Raw genomic sequence first — 23,126 nt, 5'->3', positions numbered from 1 at the left:
GTGGAAGTCGAGAGCCGGAGAGAGAGAGAGATAGAGGGAGGGAAAGAGGAGGTGGGGGGAAGGGAGGCGCGGGGAGGGGGTTTTGGGGGAAAATCTATAACCCTGCACCCTCCACAATGGAGAAGAGGAAGTCTCCCTTCCCGCACACACAACACTCCTCCCTCCCCTCTTCCGCCCCTTCTCCGACAGTGTTGACGTCAGTAGATCGATGCCAAAGCTTCAGTGAGTTTGTGTGTGTATGTCGGGATGCAGAGAAACGAGACGGGGGAGGGGAGAGGGTGGGGAGCGCACGGAGATGAGCCTGCCCCGGGGTTGAGGGGGCCGGGGGAGGGAGAGAGGGAGGGAGGGGACCGTCCCTAGAGGACGAGACGACGACGGCAGGCGCGGAAAGGAGCGGGGGAGGGAGGGGAGGGCGAAACAAATGCGAGGAGGGGTCTTTGGAGGGAGGGGATACACTCTCACTGCCATAAAAAAGCACCCTGGGGGACAGGGGGGGTGGGCTGGAAGTCGTTGGACGGACCCCATGCCCCCGACGCAGCCGTGGAGATCCGCTTAATCCTCGGACGGTGATTGCGCCCATAAGAGGTGTCCGACACCCTTTCCCTCACAGCACAAGTTTGCCATCTCCTTTTCTTTACATGTACCGATGGAAAAACGGAGGCGGCCGGGGGCCGTGCACCGGGTGCATGCGGTGCTGCATCCACTTCATTCGCGGGAGGGCGGCAGTTGACGCTTGGACAACCCAATCAACGGCACGCGCAAAGCCATACTGAAATTTATTTCAACCCTTGAATAGCAGAGGGTGCACCCACACACTTCCGGTGCACGACTCTTGGATCTCAGATAGCGGCGCTGGGTTTCGACGACCCCTTGGGTTTGCGTTCGAAGAATTGGATGCGTTGGCTGGAGATCACTTGCATTGGATCCACTCACATGTACCATCGTTGGTAGGGGGGAATGGGGCACACCAAGGCCACAGGTAAAGAGGCGTGCCCGCACCCGTCCCCCCATTATATAAGTTCCCTTCGGACTGCGCCTTGTTTCCTTTGACACATTTCACTGCCGCTTCCCACGGAATAGAAATAAAAAGAAAGCCACTCAAAGAAGTAAAACAAATCTGTCTCAAAATGGCAAACTGATGTACAATATAGCCCGCGGCAAACCTAAATGAGAAAGAGCACCTTGTAGAAGTACATGCTTAAAACACACAGCCTATGTAATAGCATTTGGTAATATATCGATAAAGAAACCCCCTCAGAATTGGCGGCAACGACCTCGGCTTCTAATGCAAAAGTCGCGGGGAATGGAACGGGTGGTGCCCCGCGATCTGGGGCATGCGTGCTCGTGGCCGCCCTTGCAGTCATTTCGAAACTAACCAACCGATATCCAAGAAGGCATATTAAGCATGCTGTGGGATTCATTTCAAATAAAAAATAACTTCTTAGAACAACTATTTGGGCTATCCTCCTTCACTGCATTTCACATATAGGCGAAACCGACATTTTCCCGGCTGATATCTTCCTTTTACCATCGTATTTTGCCTAGCCTAGAAACAAGAGGATAGCTATTATCCAAGCTAGACTATGAATCTCTCCCGCCTGCTCATGCTTCTCTTCGCCATGTTTATGCTAAGGAACGAGTCATCTCTGAAAAAATGAAAACACATTCGCTGTTCGCTTTGAAACCTAATAAAACGCAAGTCCGGCGCTTTGGCAGCCGTGGAGAATGCGAATGGGAATTGCGAAACGAAGAGGAATAAATGGGAGGGATAAGTTGTGGGGGGTAAAAAGAAGCAAGGAAAGGAACCTTTTAAACGCCCCGTTTCGAGAATTCGTTTCTTTAATTTCATGTTTTAACTCTTTCAACGGCCACTCGCCGCGTTTACACTTGTCGAGTCTCCACGAGTCGACTCACAAGTCAAAGCATTGAAAACGGGAGGCGATCCCGAGTTATGAGAACGCATAAGAAGATATTAGGGTGAAGTAGGTCATGAGAGGTGGCGTGGGGAATTTATTGGGACATTGGGAAACTCAGGCGGAAAGGCGATAGTCGAACACCTCTCCACGTCGAATCCGACCATCCGTACACACTACGAGCAGTGTCATCCACGCCAGTGCTGTGAACTCAATCGAAATCCATGATATAGCTCAGGCAACGCTTCGGAGCGACCTTTACCATACTGCAATGCTTAATGCCGTAGAGAGGAAGAAACCAAATGAATTTTGCTTGAGGTAGGAAAAAGCCATTAATATGAATGGATTTTCCTCTGTGAAGCTGTTATATCCTCATTCACTTCCGCTTACAAAATTGCTTCCTTGACGAGTGTTTACGTAGAAACGAAACGTTTTGCTTTCCCCTCACATGTGATGCGTTCATGGAACTCAACCCCAAGCGGTCGGCACCCTCCAGTCCGAATGGAGTCCCAAGCATTTACAGTAGAGCCCCTTACGGCTGCTGTCTCCCTTCACCATTCCGTTCCGGACCCATTTCATTAATGAAGTAACAGAAATACGTTAAAAAAACAATTTGGCACCGCAGGATTACTCTTCCAAGTATGAAGTTCTTCGTTTCGTTACGGCATCATCATTATTTATTACGTCTGGCATGGTTTAATTTCCACCCCTGAAGAAAATGAAACCAAGATGAAGGAGGGAGGCGCCAATAAGGAGGGCGGAGGTGGGAAGGGTCACGTGAGAGCTTGTGGACGCTTTCGCGGAAAAACTCGCGCGAACAATATGTCCAAACGCGAGCTAAAAAGTGAAAATATCAAGACAGTGCGAAAAACAATAATGCACCAAGAACTCAATTTCATCTAGATTACACCGAAGGCAGAAAATGCGGTGGGCATTAGCGTCGTAAAGGGAATTAGTCCCCGGACGTTGGATTTGAGGCAGGCGGCGGGGGTGAGGAATAACCTCCTTTATCGGCCAGTGCCTGGGCCGAGGGCAGCGGGCCAGTGCGGAAAAAATAAAAAAAATGAACATAAACCGCACTTCCGGCGAGGGTCACAACGTGATAAGGGAAAGAAAACAGAGCCGGGGCGTTCGCAAGTCTAGAGGAATAAAGCAGGAATTACAAACGGGGAATACGAGGATGAAAAAAGGAGAATAACAAAATGATGATATTGAAAGAGATCATAAACAATGGATGATATAATAAAAATTCATACTCGTAAAAAAAGGCGGAGTGGAACAGAGCTTGTGCATGCATGCATGAATTCATATACTATATATCACCTATATATAAATATGTATAAATATATATATATATATATATATATATATATATATATATATAACCCATAAAAAACCATAAACAGTAATCAACCCGAAGGTCGGTTTAGTAGGTGAGAGGTAGATATCACCCAGTACTACGGCGTGTGAAAATTCACGCATCGGGTAGGGGGGCCAGGTCCTTTCCCTGTGCCGGTTATGGTTTCCCAGGAAGATCTCTTCTGGTACCCGAAAGATCACTTTAGCTTGGGTGGAGCTGCAGGTGCCCAGAGTGCCTTGCCCGGGAATCGAACCCTCCCCTCTGGTCAGCAGTCCAACGCTCTACCCACTGGACTACCGCGACCCATATGTGGTATATATACATTTTTGCATATACCACACACACATATATATACACACAGGGTGCAGCAATTTACTTTCTTTTTTGAAAGCGTTTCGCGTTAGAAAAAATGAAGTTATGTTGCCACCCCTGTACATACAGAGGGTTTATTCCAAAAGTGATGCAATTATTTTTTTAAAGTCATTAATTGAACAGATTTGCACTAACACTTAAAAGTTCTTCAAAGTACTATCCTTGGGCCTCTACACATTTTTTTCCAGCGACTCTGTCATGACCGCTACGCGCCCTGGAAGGCGTCCTCGCGGACCTCTCGCAATGTCTCCGTCACGGATGATTGGATCTCTTCTTTGGACAAAAAACGGGTTTCTTTCAGGGCTGCCTTGAACCGAGGGATTAAAAAGAAGTCTGCTGGGACGACGTCAAGACGAGGGGGGGGGGGCAGCGTTGGTACCAGGTGTTTCGCCAGGACCTCGCAGACCTCTAGCGCCTCGTGGGAGGGCGCGTTGTTGTGATGGAGTGGCCAGGTAGCGGAGATGTTTTTTCTCGTCCTGATGACCCTTTTTCGGAGTATTCCCAGCCCATCCACGTTGTAGGCAGCGTTAACTGTCTGTCCTTGAGTAACAAACTCATTATGGACACACTCCATTAGTGTCGACAATGATAATGAGCATTGTTTTCACTTCTGATTTGCTCTTTCTTGCTTTTTGGGCTTAGAGAAGTGGTCGGTGTGCCACTCAGAGCTTTGGGGTTTTGTTTCCGGGTCGTATTAAAAAAACTGAGGTTTCATCATCATGACGCTGTCCATAAAATCAGGCTCATTCTCAATACGTTGCAAGAGTTCACTTGAAATTTCCGCTCCGTTGGTTTTTGGTCATCTAAAAACACCTTGGGCACGTGCTGGGAGCTAAATTTCCTCATAGCTAAATCTTCAGTAACAATGCGAAACAATTCAGTATACGACAATTTCGATTCATTGGCAACCATCTTGATTCTCAATCGACAATCAGACCCCAACAGTTGTGGAACACAAACCACTTTGTTGTCAGTTTTCTTAGTTGACGGCCGCCCAGAGCAATAATCGTCATGAACCTCTTCCCGGCCCTCCTTAAAGGCCTATATCCACCTCGAAACTTGTGAGTATAACAGAGCAGAGTCCCCATAAGCCTCACGAATAATTTTGTTAAGTATCCTCAAGACATTTGTTTTTTAGTTAACCACAAAACTTGGCAATCGCGCAACGTTCCTCGATCGTCGATTCCATTTTTTTTCGTGACACGGTCGCTGCTCAGAGGATTACAATAACTGACGTCCTACCACTTCCACAGCTTGGAGATCACTAAGACCAGTTTCGCGGCAAAGATTAGCGTCCCCTGAACTATTTCAAGTGGATCGATCCCACTCCCACCAATAGGAGCGGCGCGGAAAATTCAAATGCATTACTTTCGGAACGCACCTTGTATGCGTGTGTGTATATAGAAAAATTATATATGTATATATATACTCATTTATATAGAAAAAGATATAAGGAAAAGGGATAGGAACACACATAAAGGACGAACACAGGAGAGGTGGGGAAGGTGGAATACAGCAGATCACGAATGTAAAAATATTTCCTAGACCGGGATATGAACTCCGGACCTCTCCACTTGCCGGGCGGAGGCTCTTAACCACTTGAGCTATCCAGGACACACACATACACACATATGTGTGTGTATTTGTGTGTGTGGGTCGCGGTGGTCCAGGGGGTACAGCGTTGGACTACTGACCGGAGGGTCCCAGGTTCGATTCCCGGGCAAGGCACTATGGGCACCTGCAGCTCCACCTAAGCTATGTGATTTTTCGGGTCCCAGGTCTTACTGGGAAACCATAACCGGCACAGGGAAAGGAACTGGCCCCCCTACCCTGATGTGTGAATTTCACACGTCTTATAGGGCTTAGTACTAGGCGAACTCTACCATCACTTACCAAACCGACCTTCGGGTTGATTACTGTGTTCATGGTTATGGTTTATTTAAATATGTATGCATATATATATATATATATATATATATATATATATATATATATATGTATATATATATATATATATATGCATATATATTATATATAATATATATATAATTATACACATATATAACTATATATACATATATAATTATATATACATATAATATATTATATATAATACATTATATATATATATATATTTGTATATGTATACATATGAATATATGTGTGTGTACACACAACTACATATCTAAACTTTCCGCTCGTTGTTTGTACATTTACATCCAAACACATAAATAAGAATTTTCCGCAGCACTTTCTTTCGGCGCCAGGGGAATGCGCAGCGGAGTCAGAATTCTACAACCGCGGCGACAGTCGCTAAAGAGCAAATTGATAACCTTCGTTGGGTGGTGGGGGGCAAGGGGGAGGTGGTTGCTAAGGCCGCGTTGACGACGAGGGGAGAGGGGATAGCGGGGGTGAGTTGAGGGGTGGGGCCGACGAAATTAAGCGCGGGGGAGGGGGAGGGGAAGGGGTCGGCCAGGGGCGCTCTAACCCTCTCGTTCCCTTCCGGCAGAAAGAGAGAGGGCGCGTCCTCACTCCATCTCGAGCGGCGGGTTAAAACCAACCGGGAATAAATCCACCTTTTGCCTCATTACGAATCTAACAACCGTCCCATTCGACGGAGGCGGGGGTTGGGTGGGGGAGTTGGTTTGGAGCAGACCAAATAAAGTGGCTGCAAATCCCCCGCAAAAACAGAAGGGCAATCGGGGGTAGTGCACTGCTTTTCCGGGGGGGGGGGGTTGATCATTCATCCGAGCACCGGATTCCGCCGCCGGTGAGGAGGCGAGCAAATAACGTTTGGCGCTCGGGCCTCATGTCTCGAAGGGGTCATTCATCCATGAAACGCGGCAACAATAAAAACGAGAAAAGTTTTAACCAAATTTCAAAACGTCGGCGCTACTTCCACAATCACAGACAGATGAAATTCGAGAGTGTAGGAAGGCGGAATACAATTACTCTTTCAAAAATTTAAATTACAATTCCTCAAGTTTCTTAAGTTTTATGGAAGCAGTACGTCGGAGGAGCACAACGTAGTTTTTAACTTCCTAATCTTAAGTTCGTTTATCCCCGTTTGTTATAGCACTTAGTCCACGCACAAATATTTAAGGCCAAAGAAAATCATATTAAATAACTAACACTCTCCCTCGTGAGATAATAGATTACAGCTCACGAAGGAGAGACAGGAGGAATGCGTATCGGAGGCATTTGGCTCCCAAGGAGTGTCGCGTCTATCTAAAGAGGGTTTCCAGCTGAATGCAGGGTCCTGTCGGGGGCCAGAGGAATGGGGTGCGAGAGTAAATAAAGGGGGCAGAGGGGAGAGGGCGGGGGAGACAAAGAAATGAGCGAAGAGCGAGAGCACTTCGAGGAAAGGGGAAACGATCGGATGATGACTTCCCAGGAGCCAACTCCGCGTGAATTGATATCCTTCTTGTCACCCGATTAGATTGGAGTCGAAATGGTTGAATTTGAATCTGGAAAACGCTCTTTTTTCTGAGAGCGGAGCGATCGGATGGGGTAGAGAGTGGATTTTTCCGTCCAGTCAGACCGACGGAGTGATGCACTCGCGCGCCGGTGATCGAGACCGATAGGACATGGACCCGGAATCTATCACGGAGCACCGGCATTGGGAAGCTAATAGGATACAAATGACATGTAAATTCTAAGGATACAAGAAAGAGAAATTGAATACAGGGAACTCTATTCTTAAATATATCGAAACGGGTTCGTTAACAGGGCAGAATAGAATCATAATCCCTTAATACAACAACGAATTATTGAGGGACATTTTCGAATTTTTACTTCGTTTAGTTAGCTTAGTGTCGATGCGATACAGAATTATGGTTTCCAACTGGATTCAGATGCTAAACTAACTTAAGTCAGGACGATTCGACCTATTCTTGAATTCAATGAATGAAACGACCCCAGGATACGAGGACCGCTGGCCATCAGAAAAAAGAAAAGAATTTAGTTTTACCGCAGCATGCTGCAAGATGGTTTTCTTATGATTGAAGATAATGGTCTTTGGCAGAATAATATTAGTATTCGGGTCTCTACGCCTTCGGAAGTACTATTTAGTATGCAAAAAGAATGTGCTCTTAAATTCGATTTTAAACTAAATTTACTAAAACTACCAAATGCGTGTCGTAGACGAGACGATGAGGGATGCGAGAAGGAATGGGTGCAGTCGGCAGAAACACCCTATTCCGATTAAAAGCGCCATAAATTGTTTTCACAATTGATGAAGACACAAGAAACTTCGGGCATACGGTTTACTTCCGCGGATTGAAATCCAGGGCTGTCTTCGGAGTCGACTACTGTTCGAGATGTTCCTCTTCCCACAGCGTGGAGGCGGGAGGGTAGATTACTCTGGAGAAGCGGAAGGCATAGACGACGAAACCTTAGATAGATAGATAGATCGATAGATAGTGGTCTTTATTTGGGCGAAATTGAGACCAAATGGTCCCTTCTTCCATTTAACCCATCGTCATATACATATTATATTAGCCATTAAACTTATAAATACAGTCATATGTACACATAAATACATATAGACAGACATCAATTCATTAACACAGATTTGCACATCGAAAAGAAAACAGTATATACATATATATAGACACACACATACACATACATACACATACACACACATACATACCTATATTCATACACATACCTACACATATACATACATATCCACACACACATACACATACACACATAAACATACATACATGCATTCATACACATACATAAATACAAACATAAGTACGCACATACACACCCATACATACATACATATACATATATAAATTAAGAATACACCTACATATACTCAAATTAAATGACAGTGAAGTCAACAGTACAATAAAATGAGGAAAGTCTGAGCAAAGAATGAGGTTTGTGGGAAAAGCTAGGGAGAGCGTGGCATTGCTCAACTAGTAAAAACCCACGCAGGAAAAACACCCACGAAGAGAAGGGGGGTGTGAAAAACCTGCGAAAACCCTATTAATTAGAGGAAAGATACATGTACATTGTAGGGGTGGGTCGAGTGGGTGGGGAGGGTGAAAAGGGAGAGAAGGAAGAGGAGGTGGGGGGAGGAGAGGAATGGAGAGAGAGTGGTAGCCTTCCCCCCGACTGCCTCTTGCACTCGCCCGGCGGCCAAGAGGCCAAAGCAGCATCACAGGCACACACGCTGGTGAGCGCTTAAATGGTGCGTGATTAGGTTCCATTCAGACGAGCAAATTGCGGTGCTCACATCCACTCAACGGGTCGGAAGGGCAGACCAGAGATGGATAGATGACGGGTTGTGGTTCGGTCAAACACTTAATTACCACACACTATTTTGCGGGGCGGACAGAAAGAGTACGACGAAGGGCGAAGAAGAGGTCGAAAAAAGTTTTTAAAAGAAGAGAGTGAAACCAATAGAATGAATATGAGATATTCGATGAAGTTTAAGCCTCGAGGAATACGGCTGAGAACATTATGTTACCATTTCAAGATTTTGTGCTACACTCGCTAAGGGATAAAGAATGTTCACATTCACACCAACGTCGGTCCATTAGATGAGGGCCCGTTATAATGGTACGGCCACATTCAAATCAGAAATCCACATGGATAAATTAAGGACAGCGAAGCCTAAGGTGCCAAAACATACTTTTGAAAATCCAAACGTTGCCGTTACTACTTTCATAACTGTCGTAGATCAGGTGACTAGGTTCTGCATCCTTCGAAGGATAACATCAAATTGTACGGATAACAAATAAAAAGAAAAAATAATATCAAGAGCGGAAATGAATATTCTGATCCCGTTATGACTTCACAGAGGGCGCAGCAAGAGCAGATTAGCGGCGGGCCCACTTCCGATCACCAGCGACCCATCACGCGCCCAATGGAAGGACTCCCTCGCTCAAACAATTGCCCACACGGAACATGAAAATGCCTCGCTGTCATTCCGCCTCACCTCCAGCACTCACCTCCAGCACTCACCACACACGCAAACAGAGGACAAGAGAAAGGCTGATAAAAACACGACTGCACATAACTTACACTGCACACTTCAAATAGTAGAACTTTGCAAACGCGTTTTTATCACTATCAAGAAATTTTGCGATATCATTCCGGAAACCGTTTCAAATTGTGGTGAAGAGGCGTGTGTGGGGCGTGAAATTCATACATAAACAGGTTAATGCGGGGAACTCGTTCTTATCCACTTTCCAGCTGCAGATTCTAAAAAGGAATACCAACTAGGCGAAGACTCAAACACGCACACATCGCCGGGGGGAGGGGGGAAGAAGGTGGGGGTGACCGATACTGCCGTGAATGGAACAGTGGTGGGCCTTCCAGTAACTAGCCGAACTGGCTCCCCACTTTGATTCAATAAAACCATGAAACGAGTTCACGAAATTAAGCCACAGTAAAAATAAACCTCATGCACTCTTTAACCGTCTACTTTAAAACATCACGCGAATGTGAGTCTTCCAATCGCCAGGAATGGGCAGGAGGAGTAGAAACCACAACATGCGTGTACGTAAGAGGGGATCGAGCACAAATGAGGGGAATTGGGGGGTGGCGAGGGAAGGGAAACGAAAAGATGGAGGAGGGAGATGCAGTGCGGGGGAAAGGGGAGAGGGGTGGGGCTTTGGATCCTTCGGTGAGCCGGGGAGTTGGGGGAGCTGGTGGGGGGGAGGAAAGAGGGCGGGGGGTGTGTGTGAGTGGTGGGATGATTGGTTTGGCGGAGTTGCGGGAGGGGGTTCCCGGCGGAAGTGGTGCGATTAGGGGGGGCCGGGAAACCTTAGAGGGGCGGGAAGAGCTTTCCTTGCGTGGGAATTCCCACCCCCGCTCCCCTCCACCCACACTCGGTTAACGGACGAGGGGGGGGGCGGAGACGTACCCGACCCGGGACACGAACGCTTTGAAAATATGGAATAGACAAATGCATTCTGCTCAAAATACCGGGTTTAAAATAAGATACATTACTGTGGATGTATTTTGTTCAAATACCCTTTCGTTCTCCGACAGCATTGAGTCCATTAAAAGCCATGGCTAACAGCACCGTAGGCAAATAACCTTGCATTCATTATACCCTGCGACTGGTTTCTGCAGGGCTTTGACTTCTTGAAAGACGATCCAACTGGTGGATAAGATATTTATTAATGCCAAGAGATACTGTAGGACGAAAACGAATCAACTAGAAACGCTTGCAAAGTAAAATAAACGTCTTACCTGAATTAAATGTATGTATTCGATTCCCTCTCGCCATATGCTTACCACGCGAAGTAAGCCACCTCATGTTCACGCGCCCGGGAGATTCGTTTGGGGGTGGAGGGGGCGGGGCGGGTGTGGTGTCGGGGCAATGACCAAGGTGGCGAGGCGAGCGTAGACGGTTCAGAAGGCCGCCGAATGCTGAGGGCGGCGGGGCGTCGCTATTCCTATTCGGAATAGAATGTGGGGGGGCAAGGAATAGAATGTTAGGGAGTAAGGAGAGGGCGTGGGTGGGTGAGAGCCGTGAGCATACTCAAAGAGACCCGAGACGCCGTCAATGGGAAAGCGAAGGGTGAGCTCAAGTGACATTTTGACCCGGAGGGGATTCGTGGAATCGATTTTGGGAAAATGGTTCGGTTCAAAATGCCTTGCTCTATCTTCAAGTTAAACAATTCAAAAGAGAGGGACATATTTAAGATACTCTTATATTGCTCGTTTCAAAATGTACCTTCAATTTCAACATCATCCTTTCTTTACGCATGTAATTTCTAATGTCACTCATTTGCACCATTGCTTTTCGATTCTTTCAGAGCGACCTTCTGTTTCACTCATACCTCCAAGGCTTCATTTTTCCGCTACCGCAATTATTGAACTTTTCTCACAGGCAATCTTCCAATTTCGAAGTTCTCTCGGAATATCCCCTTCTTTGACCTCCATGCGTTACATTCACCATTTATTCGCTGATTTCGCCCGCTCGAGCCATAAACCATTGACTTATGCTCATGACTTTTTTGAAAAGCGAATAAAGAATAAACAAGCTAATATATGCAACCGACATTCATCCATGATCCCACCGTTTCTCGAACTCGCAAAGCGAGATGGACTGCCTCACCCACTCTTTTGGCCAGAGGCACCCAAATTTTTGTTTCAATTTTCCTGGCTCATTAAAGAAATGTGCCACGTTTATTGCAATTTTAGAATGCAATACACATAGTATACATAATGAGGGTTCCTAAAATTGCTTGTCCCACTTAAATCAACGGATGCATTTATTGTATAATTTGAACGTCTTTGTTTGGTATCTGTTACGTTTGCTAATAATTTATTCGGAAGTTTACCAAATGCTTGCTGCTATATTAATGATTCTATTTTATTTACACTGATTACACCGTTGCACATTAATTACATTTCTTGCTATTTATTTCTACACTTAATTCTTACTACTTATTGTTTACACTTATTGCTTACTACATTGAATTATCATTATTTTTTAATTTATAAACTGCGCTTATAGTGGTAGTATTTTGTCTTATGTAGTATGCAAATTCTTTTTTGTGCATTCTCGTTGGATATTGTTTGATACCATAGCCTTTTCCTTCACATTTCTCTTCGTACAATCAGCTTTCCTTTGTCGTTAGCACTTTAACCTGAAGCAACCCAACGGGGTCCCACACTGTATTCTCGGGACACTCCTTGAACGGCGAGGATTTGGCTATCGCCTGGATAGAGGCCGTCACATCCCCCCCCCCCCGGCATTTCGACACGAGGACCATGTGCGCCATCCGGCAGCTAGGCATTCCCGCCGGGCGGATATGAGGTGCGGGGTAGCATAGCGCCCAGGGGGGTTAAATCAGCTCCTCGAGCCCACGGGTTGGTTCATCCATCGCCCACTCTTTTAATAGAGCCATCGTCACACGACGTCCAAGTTTCGAAGGTTACGGGATGTAGAAAATGATGGAAACCAAGGATTATGAGTGAATGGAAAGAGGATTAGAAGGAGAAGGAAGATGAATCGCTGAAGGGCGAAAATATTCTTGGGAGGAAAAAAGTCCCAGAAGTAGACAGGCGAAGAATACAGAAGGAAAAACTAAACGGCAGGAAGACTCTCAGGAAAACTTGATCGGCAACCAAAACAAAAGTCAGTGAAAGGGATTATTTTCGCATTTGCGGGAAGGTGTCGGATCGGGGGCTACGAAAAGGGATAAGCGGAGAATAAAAAGTGTGCCCAACGATGAGAAGCCAAACGTATGTAGACAGGCCACGAATATCGAGAGCCCAGTGGAAAGGGCCACGAAATATTCGTAACTTCATTCCTCCCACCCACCTCTACTCACAGCAAAGGATCCCTAATTGCAAACTTTTAATGTTAAGTGAAAAAAATAACTCATCATACATTTTTATTCTTCAATAAGTTCTCCTAGTTCCCCGATAAAACCGCTATACCCCCTTCACACTATATAGAACCATATATTTAGGATCCCGAGTATGCTCAGAGATGTTAAAAGCAGGAGCATCACGCAGTCCTAATATGCTAAGAGTTTATCACTGAACCTCGAACGAAACGAAAGCTGTTCCCAGTTCTCCTGTTCTTCCCTAGACCAGTGTCCATTGTTAAGGCCAAATCCCAAAGAAACGGGCTAAAGCGGGATGCCATGAAAATGTTTCAGACAACAGCGGCTAAGAGAGAATCACGGCCATGTGAGCTGAGGGGCTGGTTTAAACGACCGGATTACGCAACAATACGAGTACGAGCAAGAAGGAAGGAGGCAAGGGAAGGCGGGCGAGGGAGAGAGAGAAAGGAGTACAACCTTTGATTTTGGACGGCCTCAGCATCCCTCGGGCGGCGGGCTGAAGGGGTCTTGGTTATGGGGGCACTCGAGGGCGGAAAGAAAACATTGCCTTTTAAAAAGGTTACCCCTCTTATATAAATGTGTATGTATGTACGTGTCTGTGTGTGTGTGTGTATATATATATATATATATATATATATATATATATATATATATATATATATATATATATATATATATATAACCAATTCAGGGTGAGTCGAGCGTGTTTACGCGGATGAGGAGGAGGAAATGTCGCGAAGAACGTAAAGCACGGCTCAGTCGGGAAGGGGATGTGAAATAAAAGCCGGGACCTCAGTGGGGAGACCTGGGAAGCAAAGGGATTCGCATGCTGGCGTTCGGCCGTCACACGCTTTTGATGTCCCCAAAAGATATGCATGACAACGCCAGTCCACCCTTTCCGTGGCGGAAAGCTCGATATTTGCCGAAATGACATAAAAAGGTTACGCCGTGGGAGAAGACAAACAATTCCGGCGAATCGATTGATTCGGACGATGCTTCCAAGCTTCGTGTTTTAGTACCACAGCAGAGGATGGTCTTCGTTTTTCCGCTATATTTGACATCATAATGCTAACTAGAGATCACGACTTTTCACTCTCACAAGAATAATTCTATTACATTCTGCCAAAAGAAAGGGGACGGAGAGTCGTAGCTGCATTCGCGAACCAAGTTCGATATCGTTTACGAAAGAGCACGCAAGATGGTGCTGCGACTTCAATCATGCTCCCGCGTTTTTCGTTTGCACAGCATCAAAGACATGCCGTATCATAGTTTTCCCTTGTTTCATTCCCGAGAAAATACCAAATGAGGCATACATTTCCCCAGAAAACCAATTATATATATTGATATGCGAAGCCCTGTGGATAAAATAATTGCTCAATATACTGACTTCCCAAAATAGGCAAAATCTTCACCAAAATTCGAGACCAAATTGACGTATGTTAGATGGTCCCAATATCATGCCGACTCCTGTAACTCTATACCCTTTTGCAGATTATTATTTTCATGGCAATTTAAGCATACAGACACATTGTTATCACTGACAAAAACAAATTGTAAACAAGAATACATTTAAATTGTCATGCATAAGGGAATAATCAGGGGAATTAAAAATTAACGGTGCCTTTTTAAAGTTTAATAAAATTATGCTACGCAGTTCAGTATATATTTATGAAAAGATCTCGATGTCAGTAATTTTGCGCGGATAACGGGGCTCAATGACGGACGATTCCGACTTCCATTTAATGTCATATATTAAGCCTGTCGAGCCGAATGAAACAATGTTGACAATAGTTACCGACACACTAAAACGATTTCCAATATTTTCTTGCCTTAGTAGGTTACCCGAGAAAACCAATCAAATTTACTGTCAGTCATTAATTGATCGCAAACGTATTAAGGTAAAAAGAACAAAAATGTTCAGGGAAAATATCAATACGTGAATTTTGGAATGTTTAAACAGAAAATTAAAGATAGGCAAAATCTTTTAACACAAGCCACCAACTTGTGTCTTTTCTTCTTCACTTCAATGCTATAGCAAATAGTCAACAGCGTGTCGCTCAGACCTAGTGGCATAGTAGTGGTATAGTAGTAAAAATAAGGCAGCACTGCTCAACGTTATTGCTACCTCCTGTATTTACTTCCATCACAATTGTCCTAGAATCGCCGTCACTCCCACTACTGAAAATCGATCGAATAGGGGACCAGATGAAATCGCACATGGCCTTTTTTGTCTAACTCGAGCGAGATTAGGACCTGACGTCGCGCCTCTGAGAAATCCCTCACCGGATTATTCCTTCACCCATCACTGGATATTAAATGTACGCATTTGTCTTTCCATTCCCTTCGCGCCCACCACTCTCCCATCCTTCCCTTTCCAACCTGGAAGCAGAGGGCGGGAGGAGGAGGAAGGTAAGCGCTCAGTCCTCCCTCCACCCTCACGGTCTCCGAACGAGACTCCGAAGCTAGAAGGCAACGCGCAAGCGACAATTCCCCACCTCCTATGCATAAACTCCGATTTTAATACGTTGGGAGTGATGCCATCAATTCTCAACCTAACTTATTCACTCCCCTTCAACAGCAGAGTGCGCAATTCGAGCTCCGTAGCCCAATTCAGATTAAATTATGAATCCTACCAAATGGCTCTTCAGTAAGCACAATTGGTTCCAGCAAATTTCAAAGTAAATGATATCAATAAAATGTTATCACAAAATAGATTAATGCTCATAATTCGTCTCTTTTAATGCTTAATTTTTATATCTAAACCCATTCGATGGCGTTGTCCAAAATGACTATTGTGGAATTGAAACTGCATTAACATGGAACTAGTCAATAGTTACTAGTAAATAAATTTAGAAATATTCAGTATATATATTGGAATTATTATATATTGAAAGTCAAGCATAAGCCTACAGTGTACTGCCGAAAGGATTTTGTTCAGCCCAGGATGCATCGTCTGTAAAATTCGAAGAAATGCTCAATTCGTTCATTCTTCTTCCGTTCTAGCTGGAAAATATTGCTTTATTATGATCATGGCAATCTGAATGATTCCAAGCACATTCTAAACGTACCCGTGCTGCTGGTTCACCTCGTTGACGCATACAGTTTCTTTATCGCCGGTCACCTGCTATGTGCCCACTTGAAAGCTACCACAGAGTTTCTATGTAATTTGAAGTTATGCATCTTCGTATAGGGCATTTTATACCGCTTTGCTACATAAATTTCAGTTAAATATAATACAGGGCCCGTACAATAAGTACCGTGACTGGTTCGCCGTAGCCTCAACGGAGTGGTGGATGGGGGTCCGACCGGTCGGCTCGGTGGAGGGGTCCCCCACTACTCAGGCGCACCTTAGTTCAGTCGCCTCCGGGCATACGTTGAGACAGAGGAGGTGGATTTTTGTGACGTGTGATTTTTGGGGTGTCGTCGCGCCAGCATGGAATGCACCGTCGAGGAACGCTCCACTGTGAAGTTATGCGTTAAACTCGGGAAATCCGCGTCGGAGACCGTTGAACTCATTAAACAGGCTTACGGGGATGATGCCTTAAGCCGCACAAGAGTTTTTGAGTGACACAAAATGTTTAAGGAAGGCCGGGAGTTCGTCGAAGACGAGCACCGCGTCGGACGCCCGACGACCGCCAAACTGATGCTCTGGTGGTCAAAGTGAAAAAAGCTTTAGACTCGGACAGGCGTTTAACCATCGCTCTCATCAGTGAGGCGGCCGGCTTTCAGTCAGAACCGTCCACACCATTGTAACAGAGGATCTTGCGATGAGGAAAGTGTGCGCGAAGCTGGTGCCGAAAGTCTTGAGCGAGGAACAAAAACTGTCGCGGGTAGAAATTTCGCAATAACTTTTGGACTGCGTCCAGGAAAATAAAGATTTTCTCGAGAAAGTTACTATAACCTCAAAGGATATCGGGTCGACTCCATCGAGGCGGTTCAAGCGGTGACGACAAAGGCTCTCAACGGTATTCCGGAAACCGACTTCCAACGGGTTTTTGACGAGTGGCAGATGCGCTGAACTAAGTGTATCGATGCAGGAGGAATGTATTTTAAAGATTATTAAGTAATTGTAATGATATCTGCATTACATTTTGATTTGGAACCAGTCCCGATACATATTGTACGGACCTTCGACCTCTTAGCACAGTCTTCGCAAGGTCTTACTATAAAAATACTGGAAGTTATTAGGTTAAAAGCTAATTTTTTATTTATACGAAGATTTCAATGAAAAACAGTTCCTGGGAATAATTTCTGTATTTTTTTAACAATCCAGGGGCCGTTGAAATAATCTAATAACAGTACCTCTGATGTTCAATGCGTAATCTACTCCTTTCCTACCATTCCTGAGACTGACACACGAAATTCATGTTTCTGAAATTGACAGCTTAAGTATCGTTCTGCACCAGAAATAGTAAATTGGTGCCATGATGGATTATGTAAAGTATGTAGCATGTGAATAGTGAAGGAAAGAGAATGTAAAAAAGGCAGTTTTCCTAACAAAATTTCTCCAAAATAAGGCAAAAATTCACGTTCAGGTATGCTAGTAAGCATATATAAATTCTCAGGCTATGACGAAGGACAGTAGGCACCTAAATTGAAATGAGGAACAATCCGAGAAGCTACACGAAGATTTCACAAGATATTCTTTAGTGCCACATTTAAAACATAAAGCTAAAGGTTCGTCGCAAAAATAGCAATGTATTATTGGCGTTTTATTCCAATTAAATTAATGGGATCATATAAAATTTTTCTCATAGTGAAAAATGGACTTCAAATTATGTTAAACAGATATGAAATGGAATCCTGACTACCAGAATGGGAACTGCGTCGTCCATCATTGAAGAAAAACAAATGATGGACTTTTACAAAAATATGAGAGCACAGCTGCATTCTTCCTAACCGCTGACTAGTTAACTATGAGTACCATAAATCGGTTTTCACTGTCGATTTTTTTTCTGTCTGATCGAATAGCTTCAAATGCCATTCTTTACAAGGACGTCTAAACGTGACCGTATTTCAAATTCAAACACGTGGAAATCGCCCGCTAATAATTAGCATAATTTTTATAACATGACCAGAAAGTAAGCTACACATGATGTGGAACCACGCGATACCGTTATACGATTTTTTTGGCCTTAGCCAAGACAGAATCAGAATCATAAACATACCCTTCCAAAACTTGACGCTGTCAGTATTTCCTGAATGAAAAATGTACACGAATGATATTTCATCAAAGCGTACTACATTTGATTTATGTCAGGATGGTAAAAAATTACACATCGAAACCACAAAACACATTTGAAGAAACAAATTGAGCTGGCGTTGCCTCAGTAATTTCAAGACTGCACCAACAAAAAGAGCACATGCTTCACAATCAACAATTAATGACAATATTTCAACACATTCCCAATACTACAATTGAAGTAAATATCAATGCTATACACACACTTAGTAATTTTACGACTGGCAATTAATTGAATGATACACGTTTCGAAGTGAAGAGTGAATTCCCAGTGATTAATCAATTTTCAATACTTCTACGATAATAAACGAATGAACCGACTGAGAATGTGATGCCAAAGAAATGTCTTTGTTCACGAAATAATATTCTGTAAACGGGAGGTAACACATACGCTATTTATTGAGAAAATTGAATATAAAGGTCTTCGCAAGAGAGAATGTTTACCAACTGAAGAAAATTAGAGCATACGTCGAGGTTAGTTTCAAAATTTATGCATTCAAGTTTCAACCTCGACCAAATGCCCATCACCATGCGTTGAACACCTGCCTGCAATTCGATTTCATTCACATCTAACCCATCCTTAGAATGTCCGGAAGAGGTCCGCACGCATCAGTCTTAATTAGAAATAAATTGAATGTGTGTATGTGTGGATGAGCAGTTGGTCGCGGGAACTGGAAGTGCAGGAAGCCTTGACGTGCTGCAGCCGACACCTTCAGCTGAGGATCACTTCCAATTATCTCTCTTCCAATAATTAAAAAAATAACTTTTCGTTGGATTGTTGGGTGTTTTTCAATGCCGTATTAGTTAAACCGATTTCGCGGCAAAATATTTACCGTGAATCCATCTAACCACGATTAAGAAAAACTTGAACCACACACTAGAGTCCTTAAGTTTATAGCAAATCATTTGTGACTACGTGGGGATTAAATGATACAAACGGAGCGGCAGTAGTGAAGCAGGAGGCGATCGTAATAGGTTATCGGATGGAGACCGACTCGGAGCCAGGGGACAACATGCCCCGAGCTCCTTGCACTGATTTCCCTGTTCCGATTTTCTTCGGTCAGTCGACGGCCAAACGGCGAAAGCCTACATGACATTTCACAGTGATATACGATTCTTATATATGGCGCGACCAGGGCCGGCGATACAGGTGGAGGCACGCACGGAGGGCATCTATTTTGTTCCACCGGTTGGAGACGAGGAGGGGTACGGCTCAGTTCCAGGCCTGCTGCCGGGTGAAGAAAAAAATAAATGATTAGCGTTCCCAGGGTTGGAAGAATCGCTGTTGCACGAGATGGTGACGTAGTTCCCCTGCAATGGACATGCTTTTTCACTACCCTAAATGAATACTTGTACGATTGCAATAAAGGGGGCACGATAAACAGTGTACGTAAAACAGTTAAGAATCGGAGACAAGACATTTTTTATTAAACAAAGAGGTGGTGAGCACAGGAATAATTCCTTGACCATGATACTGAACGCAGATTACGAGAACTAAACACGTAAAAGATGTGAGTAAGAGAAGATTAAAGGGGAAAATATATCACGGAGAACGACACCCACTCTGAGGTCAACAAAACAGATGAATGTGACGTCCAAAATTTAAAAAAAAGTGAACTTCCTGAGAATGGGACGGGAAGGAAAAGTGAAAGGAGATAAACAAGAGGCATGCACTCCACCACAAGGTTGCAACCACATGAGAAACACGAACATCACAGTTTTTATAAGAGTGCAGTAAAATAGGAAATATTGCCGGACCAGCCGCTGTATTGAAGGTGACAACCATTAACGCCATGTATTTTCCTGAGGATAATATACTTTTCCAACAATTACACAGCACGTAGCCCGCAGTGAGGTTGAGATAAATACGTATTCACTTCAAGTGAGGGGGGGGCGGGAGATGGGCGAGGGTAGGGCGATGTTGGGAGAGGGACGGTGGCGAGGGTGTCATGGGCGGCATGTGGGTGACGTGTGGCGGTCCCTCCCTCCGGGGGCCGGAGTGGGGAAACAGGGCAGGATGAATGAACCCCCTCTTGCGTTCGGCCTGTTACCAAGCGCGGGAGACCCGAGGCTCCCCTACCCAACCCCCGCCCCTCCCATATGGAGACAAGAGTGGCTTTCGAGGGGGATTCCTTCGCTGACGCGCTGAAAGGGGGCGGTGAGAGAGAGAGGAAAGGATTGCAGGGGCGGGACTCAGGGAGAACGCCGCCCCCGCGACACGGAGCCTCCCCCCACCGTCGCCCCTCCTCCCGACGGAGAACACACGCGTGCAGCGAGACGCGACGGGCAGATTACTTTCACGCGCCTGGGATTGCTTTGGGGGAACGAACAAAAGTCGCCCTCGAGATTGTTCCTCGAGGCGCCACGCAGGTTGCGGGCGGAGGTGCGGGGGGGTACGGGAAATGGGAGGGGAAGGTGCGTAGCGACCGCAGGGAATTCCACCAAGCCCCGGCGGCTGGGGCTCGTCACTAATTAATTGCCTTTACTACTGATTCCTTAAGGGGAAAAATATTTCACGAAAGATAGGGAAAATACGTAAGAAATGGTATTACGTATTTCAAGAAACAGACTCTCATAACGTCTTAGCAATTTCATAATAATATAACTGATTCTGTTCACATTCCGGCGTAACTTGGATGCCTAGTTAAAATTATTAACCACGCTGTGGTTAAGAATAACTTCGGAAGTAAGCACCTTTGCAAATATATGCACGTTTCACGGGAATACGAGGTATAAAGACAACACCGAGAGAAAGAGCGGAGAAGAGACAATAGCATAACCCACGAAGCATAAATAGGTAGAAAAAGTATCACAAAGGCTTCCGCGGAGATATGAAGATCACACCAGGGCTTTCGGGTCATTCCAGCGCTGTGGCATTTGGCTCGCCGTACCAGAGCAGGGCACTTTTGATGTCTTGGCACCTAGGTACCAAAACGAAGTCATTGCTTGGACGAGACGGCATTCCACTTCTTTTTAGGTATGAATTTTATACTGGAGGATATGCTGACAAAAGAGTGCGAAGACTGGTGCATCTTTTTAGCGTAAGTGAAGGTGAAGTGGGAGGATGGAACCGCTGGTGAGAGAAATTTTAGCCTAGAAGAACAAATGCCGGTGAAGAGGGAGGGGGCTCACTCGTCCGATACTCGTCCCAAGGACGGAACGTATGGCTAAGTAACATAAAATACATAAAAATTAAAAATTCTTCAACTCCAATCTACATGGATGATGACATTATAACCGATGCAACATTTCCTTTCAAAGCCAATTTTATCATTTTTTTTTCCTAGGACAGTTTTAATAATTAATTTTTTAATTGTTTCCATATTTTTGTTGCCCAAGCACCCCATTTGAAGCTGGATATTTCGTTTTTCATTTCTTTGTTCATCATATTTTTTGGTAGCGCGGCTAAAATTTCAACTCCTACGCTTATGCTTGCGCGCTGTGTGTGTCGGAGAATGTTTTGACGGACCAGAAAAAATTAAGCAACTTTTTTTTACCTCTTACGCATGGGGTTGCAGTTGGAAAAATTGAGAAGGACCTTCTTTGGTCGGAATTGAAAAATTACAATACAAACTTTAACAATAAGTATGTAGCAATGTGAAAATGTCGATGATTTTTGCAGGAGCCACTCGTGGCAGACTTGATTGAAGTCCTTGGCGACATCCAGGAATAGGTTTCGCTGCGCCACAATGAAATGGACGTGGTCTGCGGACATCTGCTGTCCTCCTCCTCGGTGTGAATTAGCGGTGGACTGACGTTGGCCTAATTCAACTAAACCAACGTCTATCATTTTATCATTATTTCACTGTCCGGCAACGTAAGGGAATAATAGTGGAGACTTTGGCCATCACCACGATGGCCTTTTCTAAGGACATGAGCGTGCGAGTGGCTTCGGATAATTCCTCTCCACCAGCCCGTACGGACTGCCTTGTCTTCTTCGACAGCCGATAGTGAACCATTTCCAATAACGCACAATAATGTAGGGATTGAAAATACCTGAAATACTTGCCCTGAATCAGGAGAAGTTTATGCGAAAACATGACCACTCGCTCATATGACGATAGGAAAGAATAATGATGCCATCGAGACCACCACCTCATTACCTCGAAGGGGTATTTACTTTCGCATTTCAGTACTTCCTACAATTGCATGCGAGAACAGTACCAAAAGGCATGAATCCAATGACCTCCGCATCCGCGCCCGAGGAGACGAGGCGAGCCAACGGAGGAGTCTGAGTCGCCTCGACAACCGGCGCCGATGGGGCGCAATCATCGGCGCCGCCATGCAACGATGAGCAACACCCACGCATCGAGCGCACTTCCCTGAAAGTGGATGCGGTCTGAGGGTGGGCGCGAGGGAGCAGCACAATCCTTAAAACGCGCACGGCGGCCCCTTGAGCGCACCACGTGACCTCCCCTGCCCTCTCCCCGGTCATCGGAGGGGCGCAACGAGGTTCAGCAAACCACGCGTCACTCGTCAAGGGAGGGGGCGGAGGGGGTCAAGATAGGAGGCAGGAGGAAAAGGGGTCCCCTCGGAGAGGGCACAAGGTGGCAAAATAAATAAGACGGGGAACGTGAAAGGCGGGAAGGGAGGAGAGGAAGGATAATCTTTAAACCTTCCTCTCCATTATTTCGAGGGGTCAAGGGAGAGGGCGACCGAGTCCTTTCCGCCGGGCGGGCACGTCCCCGCCCCTCCGATTGACCTCCAAGCCCCCCCCTGCCCGGGAGGGGGAGGTTCGGCGCTTTGAGAGGGCACGGCGACTTGATGATGGATGGTCCCCCGAGGGAAGGGGGGACGGACGGGGTTTGATTGAGCACGCTCGGCCCGGTGGAGGAGCCTCTCGAAGCGGAAAACATTCACCCTGACAATTAGGTAAAAAAACACGCGATTCGTTTTATTTCACGCCG

The 23,126-nt window shown here is 45.3% G+C and overlaps 1 protein-coding gene across 1 annotated transcript in view; it reads right to left on the bottom strand.

Annotated features, from left to right (window-relative positions):
• Window positions 1-23,126, bottom strand: part of px (MAP7 domain-containg protein plexus) — a gene marked incomplete at its 3' end in the record, with an annotated part of 315,612 nt that overhangs the window by 115,925 nt on the left and 176,561 nt on the right. The gene's annotated exons all lie outside the window — the stretch shown is intronic.

The sequence above is a fragment of the Hetaerina americana genome, unplaced genomic scaffold (genome assembly GCF_022747635.1).
Source record: "Hetaerina americana unplaced genomic scaffold, ioHetAmer1.1.p SCAF_5, whole genome shotgun sequence".
Lineage (NCBI taxonomy): Eukaryota > Metazoa > Arthropoda > Insecta > Odonata > Calopterygidae > Hetaerina > Hetaerina americana.
The sequence above is the reverse complement of the archived record's forward strand: the minus strand, read 5'-3'. Positions and strand labels throughout refer to the sequence as shown.